This window comes from Bos javanicus, chromosome 28, assembly GCF_032452875.1.
Source record: "Bos javanicus breed banteng chromosome 28, ARS-OSU_banteng_1.0, whole genome shotgun sequence".
Classification (NCBI taxonomy): domain Eukaryota; kingdom Metazoa; phylum Chordata; class Mammalia; order Artiodactyla; family Bovidae; genus Bos; species Bos javanicus.
The window spans coordinates 36,514,314-36,521,394 of record NC_083895.1 but is presented as its reverse complement, the minus strand read 5'-3'; the positions used below and the strand labels follow the sequence as shown (position 1 = coordinate 36,521,394).

The 7,081-nt window shown below is 40.3% G+C and overlaps 1 pseudogene; it reads right to left on the bottom strand.

The window, feature by feature from the left end:
* Positions 1-1,098: 1,098 nt before the first annotated feature.
* On the bottom strand, positions 1,099-4,733 carry LOC133240262 (RNA-binding protein 3-like; annotated as a pseudogene).
* Positions 4,734-7,081: the final 2,348 nt, after the last annotated feature.

The window sequence follows — 7,081 nt, the reverse complement described above, 5'->3', positions numbered from 1 at the left end:
ACACTGACTCCGAGTTGGTGCTCTGTCTATCTGTGCCTCTTCCTTTCTCTACAGTCATTTTTTTTTTTTAATTTTAATTTTTTAATTTTTATCACAGGGAGCCACTAACACGGCTTAAGAGGCAAATCCTTCTGTCATTACAACAAAAACTAGTTTTCCACCCCATCCTCACTATTAATTTTTCCCCAGAGGCAACCGTTTTCAATTCTTTAAACAATTCTGGTATTTACTTGCATATTTCAAAATAACTTGCTTGTGTCGTTATTTTTGTTTTGTTTTCAGGTTTCATCTTTTTAATCATCCTGGTAAAGGATATCCTAAATGTTACGTGAGACACAACAGAACATTTTTTATTTTCAGTATTAAGAAAAAAATGAGGGAGTTTCCCAGCAGCCTAGGGGTTACGAATTCCGTCTCTCACTGCTGTGGCCCAGGTTCAATCCCTGGTCAGGGAACTAAAATCCTGCAATCCATGCAGCACAGCCGAACAAACAAAAAAAGAAACTTCCATATAATCAGACAGAGTGCTGGAGTGAAAAAACCTCTAAGTAATCATGTTCTTGGCCTTCCCTGGTAGCTCAGATGGTGAAGAATCTGCCTGCAGTGCAGGAGACCTAGGTTCGATCCCTGGATTGGGAAGATCCCCTGGAGAAGAGAATGGCAACCCATTCCAGTATTCTTGCCTGGAGAATTCCAAGCACAGAGGAGCCTGGCAGGCTATAACAGTCCATGGGGTCGCAAAGTGTCAGACACGACTGAGTGACTAGTACTTCACTTCACATTTCAGTCATGTTCTTGATTTCTTATAGTTAACCGTTGGAAATTATTTCCCAACAATGATTAAAAATTGTGTACAGGTTTTTAAAAAATGTTCCTAGATGTACTTTATTTAAAACAATCCATCTAGTTAAACTTTTTTTTTTTTTTTTTTTTTTTGGTCAGAACCAAATAATACTGGGAGCCTGAACTGAAAAAGTGGTAAAAAAGGAAAAAAATACCCAGACTCTACAAATGTCTCAGAATTTTTCTTTAAACAGGAGAAAAAAAATTTTAAAACACATGGAGCTTTCTGAAAGGTCTTTAACAAGCTACCTTGGGAGCTCAATTGAAAAAAGAGGTAGATGTACTAAAAACAGATGTTTCCGTGCAGCTCCAAAAATCTTTATAAATACAGCCATTTGGAAGGATGGTCCTGGATCAGAAGTTTTATTCCTTGTGTATCTACACGGGATGTGCATGCATCTCAGTTGTCATAATTGTCCCTGTAATTTCCTCCTAAATAGTGGTCATAACCACCCTGACTTCTGCCACCATAGTCTCTGGATCTTCCATGTCCATATCCATATCCTCCAGGTCAACTGTCATACCTGTCACTTCCATAGTCCCGGTCCCCACCTCCTCTAGAGTAACTGTGACCACACCCACAGGCTCAAAGTCACCTCCTCTTGTTCCCCGAGGCCAACTTGCCCAAGTGGTCTACATGGATCTGACAATTATCAGAGACTTTCCATTCAAGGCTCTCATAGCATCGGAGGCACACTCTGGACTGTTGAAGGTGGTGAAACCAAAACCCTGGGATAGCTGTGTCTTCCAGTCTTTGACCTTGACCACCCCAGAAACAGGTCAGAAGCTGCTGAAATGATCTTCCAGAGCGCGCCCATCAGGGCTGAAGTTGAGTCCTCCCACAAAGAGCTTCCCTTCTTCAGGGCATGGCAGTAAATTCAAGTCCTGGAAATGAAGACGTAAAAAGGCCAAAGAGACAGCTACTGTGAAGGAGCTGAGAGACTGGGCTGTAATGGTACTTTTTAATTCATCTACTGAAGGGCATCTTGGTCGATGCTAGCTTTTGGCAACTCTGAATAAAGTTGCTGTAAACCTTTGTGTGTAGGTTTTTGTGTGGACTTAGGTTTTCAACTCATTTAAGTGAATAGCAAGGAGCACCATCTCTGGATTGTATGGTAAATCTATACTCAGTTTTGTAAGAAATTTCAGACTGTCTTCCAAAGTGGCTGTACCATTTCGCATTCCCACCAGCAATAAATAAGAGTTCCTGTCATTTCGCATCTTCACCAGCATGTGTGTGTGATCAGGCTTTCAGATATTCTAATAGGTGTATAGTGAGAGAAAAGTGAAAGTGAAGTCTCTCAGTCATGTCCGACTCTGCAACCCCATGGACTGTAGCCCACCAGTTCCTCCATCCATGGGATTTTCCAGGCAAGAGTACTGGAGTGGGCTGCCATTTCCTTCTCCAAGGTGTATAGCGGTATCTCACTATTTTAATTTGTAAGTCACTGACATATAATTTTGAGCATCTTTTCATATGTTTATTTGCCATCAATATATCTTCTTTGAGAAGGTATCTGTTCACATCTTTTGCCTATTTTTTAGTTGGTTGGTTTTTTTATTGTTCAGTTTTAAGAATTCTTTGTATATTTTAGACATAAGCCTCTATCAAATTGTGTTTTGCAGATATTTTCTCTCAATCTTTGATGTGTCTTTTTATTTTATTAATGTACTGAGCTTCTATTATTATTATATGTTTAACTTCTAAGAGTTCATTTTTGTTCTCTACATGTTCTTTTTAATAGTTCCTTCTTTTTGTTTCATGTATAGAAAAATTCTTCCCATCTCTCTGAAGATATTCATGACAGTTTTTTCCTGAAGTGTTCCTCTCCCTGCAACCCTCTGTTTTTTTCCAAAGTGCTTTTATTTCTTAGAGGCTCTCCCCTAACAACAGGGGATTCTTGTTTGCCTTCTTGTCTGAGGAAGACACCAGAATCTGACTGTACACTCTGTCTGTGTTTGTGTTTGGGGATGTGGGGGAGGGGAGGGTGTGCTTCTTTCTAGGGTAATTGGGCCAACATTTTTGAGGGGAGACTTTTTATCCAGTCCTTGCTGGACCTCGCTACTAGTACTTTGGGATTTGAGTGGGAGAAGAAGCCTAGAAGTTCAACATCTACTAAGTAAATTTCCATTTCATCCCTATTTTAAATACTCCATACTCATCTATGTCTGCTCTCTTCCTGTCTGGAAATCCTTATTTTATCTTCAGATAGTGAAGCTTCAGGTTTCTGCTGAGGTGCAGAACAGTTTACCACCTGTCTGGTGAGGCAGGGAATGGGTCTGGGATTAAACTGCTTTTTAGACTTTTGGGGGCATAAAACATTATGAGTTTATTCCATGAGGAAATTTTCATTTTCCCCCAGTGTTTTAATACTCAACAAGAATAACATCTAATGTCTTTTCATATTATTTGTAGGCTTAAATTTTTAAATTAGAAGTGGTGATACTAGATAAGATATAATTCACACTAGTTTCTAATCATCTTCTTTTAATAAGAATTTGATGAGATTATTTTGTCACCCTAAAATAAGATTTTACTAAAATGTATACTTTTCTGTCATTTGTTCATCCAAAGATCCAGCTTTATTATCCTCAGTCTGTATTTATAATGAATGAATTTGAATGAAAAATTCCTATCAAAAAGTATTTCTATACATTTTATTTTAACTAGTTTCTATTGGAATATTGGAGAAGGCAATGGCACCCCACTCCAGCACTCTTGCCTGGAAAATCCCATGGATGGAGGAGCCTAGTAGTCTGCAGTCCATGGGGTCACTAAGAGTCAGACATGACTGAGCGACTTCCCTTTCACTTTTCCCTTTCACTCACTGGAGAAGGAAATGGCAACCCACTCCAGTGTTCTTGCCTGGAGAATCCCAGGGATGGGGGAGCCTGGTGGGCTGCCGTCTATGGGTTCGCACGGAGTCGGACACGCCTGGAGCGACTTGGCGGCAGCAGCAGCATTGGAATATAGTTGATTTACAAGGTTGTGTTAGTTCCTGCTGTACAGCAAAGTGAATCAGTTATACATATACATATAGTCACTCTTTTTTAGATTCCATGCCCATGTATGTCTTTACAGAGTACTGAGTTCCTAGTGCTATACAGCAGGTTCTTATTAGTTATCCATTTTATAGTAGTGTGTATATGTCAATCCCAATTCCCAACTTATCCCTCCTGCCTATATTTTATTTGAGTAGACTCTTCAAGGTGTTCTGTGTTCTAGCTAGCATTATCTAACATTTATTGTTTCCATGGGTTTAAAAAATAAACTTTCTATCTAGTAGTCATGTCTCCTTAGGCTCCTCTTAGCTATGACAATTTCTCACACTTTTTGTGTTTTTTATTATTATCTTCAGTTTTGAGAAATACTTTTCAGGTATTTTGTAAAATGTCTTTCACCTGGGATTTCTCTGATATTTCTTTGGTGATGACACTTGGGTTACATGTTTTGAAGAGAAAGACCACAGAGGCACAGCACCATTCTCATCATATTGTATCCAAAGGACATGATATCAACATGGCTTATCACCGATGATATTAACTTTGATTACCTGACTGAGACACCACCGACTGTCAGGTTTCTCCCTTCTAAAGTGAATCTGTCCATCCACTCCCAACCCTGTAATCTTTGGAAGGAAGTCACTACGCACAACCCATATTTAAGGACTGGGTGTTATGCTCTACTTCTTGAGGGCAACTATGTGCATAAATTATTTGGAATTCTTCTGTACAGATTTGACTAGTCTTCTCTGATTATTTATTTAGTCCTTATTTGTATCAGTATGAATTCAGGAGCATTTATTTTATACTTTGAGTTATAATCCAATATTACTTTAGTTGCTCAAATTGTTCCAACTTCGGCTGTTAGGAGCTTTTCCAGCTGTCATCCTTGCTCTTGGATATGCCCTCACCATTGTGTGTGCGTTGTGTATGTGTGAGCACTTTCCTACTTTTTGATCCCAGGCTTGTTTGTATATTTCCTTCCCCAACTCTAGAACCATCCATTTTTCCAAGGAGTCCTGGTTCCTTTTGTTGGAGAGGGGTATTGGAAAACAAGATCTGGGTGCTGGATATGCTCACTGATATTGGGATGTTGTAGCTTCTAGGCCTGCTCAGCTGACAAAAGAAAAATTGTGTGTGTAAATACTAAACCACACACACACACACATACACACACACACATCTATAAATAGTTCTGTATGTAACCATCTATATGGTATGTATATTAAGTTAAACATAAATTCATCCCATTTCCTTCCCCTTCCACTCTAATCCATTAAGAAGTGCATCATCCTAGCCTCTTCTCACTCATTTGTAACCTCCCACTCCAACAGTGAGAAACCATGACCATTTACCTGTTCATTTACCTACTCACTCACTTCCACTACACATGTATAGATCATCAGAACTGTTAATCTGTAAAGTCATGGGAAAGAATTAGAGTACAACTAGAAAATAGTGATTATGCACAGTTTCTTTTGCTTCTACTCTTATTTCATCTCCAAAGTTACTCAGGTCAGCAACTTTTCCCCCGTCTCCTTCAATCAGCCTCATTCATACATTTGCAATGAAGTTAGATCATTTCACGGAGAAGGCAATGGCACCCCACTCCAGTACTCTTGCCTGGAAAATCCCATGGATGGAGGAGCCTGGTGGGCTGCAGTCCATGGGGTCACTAAGAGTCAGATTCGACTGAGCGACTTCACTTTCACTTTTCACTTTCATGCATTGGAGAAGGAAATGGTAACCCACTCCAGTGTTCTTGCCTGGAGAATCCCTGGGACGGGGGAGCCTGGTGGACTGCCGTCTATGGGGTCACACAGAGTCGGACACGACTGATGTGACTTAGCAGCAGCAGCAGATCATTTCATCATATTATACATTCCATCCTGGGATAGATATCCCATCCTAGATAAAAATCACCTAAGTGTTTTTTAAAAATTTGCAATGTTAAATTTCATTGTGCTATAAAGTTCTATGGATTTTGACAAATGCACCATTACAACAACATATAGAACAGTTTCAAAGTCCTTAAAAATTCCCCAATGATCTACCAATTCAACCCCCCCTATTTCCTGGCAATCAGTGGCAATTACTTTCTCTACAGATTTTCCTCCTCCAGAATGTCACATATTAATACTTGGAATCATACAGTATGTAGCCTTTTCAAACTGGCTTCTTTCTGTTAGCAATATGTGTTTAAGATTCATTCATGTTTTTTCTCAGCTTCGTAGCTCACTTCTTTTTATAATTGAATAATATATAATTGTATGTATATACAATTTTGTGTGTTTATCCATTCACCTATTGAAGGACATCTTGGTTGCTTCATTTGGGGGATTTATAAATGAAGCTGCTATAAATATTTGCCTGAGGGTTTTTGTGTTGGCGTAAGTGTTTAAATCAGTTGAATAATTAAATAGACTTTTGACTAATCATTCCTCGTTTTGGCTTCCCCTTCATACCCACTTCCAGAGAAAAGGGATGTTTTTTATTTCCAAGCCTTGAGGGGTTCTGCAATGTAGATCAGCTTGCTTCATGTCTCCCTACCTGCCCGCTTGTGGTTCAGCTCTCTCTGGTCTGCTACATAAGTTACACTCCCATCAGCTTTCCAGCCTGGAAAAGTATGTCGCATAATCCCCTCTCATAGTCCCATTAGTTTTGTGGGTTTATATCTTGACCCTTTCATGGTCATTTTGGTGGGATGGAGTGAATGCTAATGTCAGTGTTCCACCCACCAGTTTCAACCAGAAATTCCAACTCCCCCAACCCTTACCCCTGCTTCTTTTCTCAGGGATGGAGATTTGATCTCCTTGGGGATGTGAAGTCAGGGCTGCTGTGACTCCAGGAGAAAGCAAAGGGAGAAAAGACCCTTTGCTCCCAGTCTTTCTCGCAGTGCCCGTGGGTCAGGATCTCATTTCCAACCCCCTGCCCTTAACAATCTAGACCTTAGGGCTTTGAAGGCTGGAACCTGTCAGGAAGGGAGGGGAACTGGCTCAACATTCTGAGCTGGAGGCCTCAGAGCAAGGTCCTGTGTGGCTATGGCTTACCCTGGGAAAATGGCCCAAATGGCAGGATAGGAGGGAGGGGCAAAGAGAGCAAGACTCCAGGAACAGATTGGAGCCAAGTATTTCTCGAGTCCCTGTTTGGTACCTCCACGCTCACCTTCCTAACAAACAATGTCTTGTAGAAAACCTTCTGGGGGGTGGGGGCATGATAGTGATAGAGAAACCAA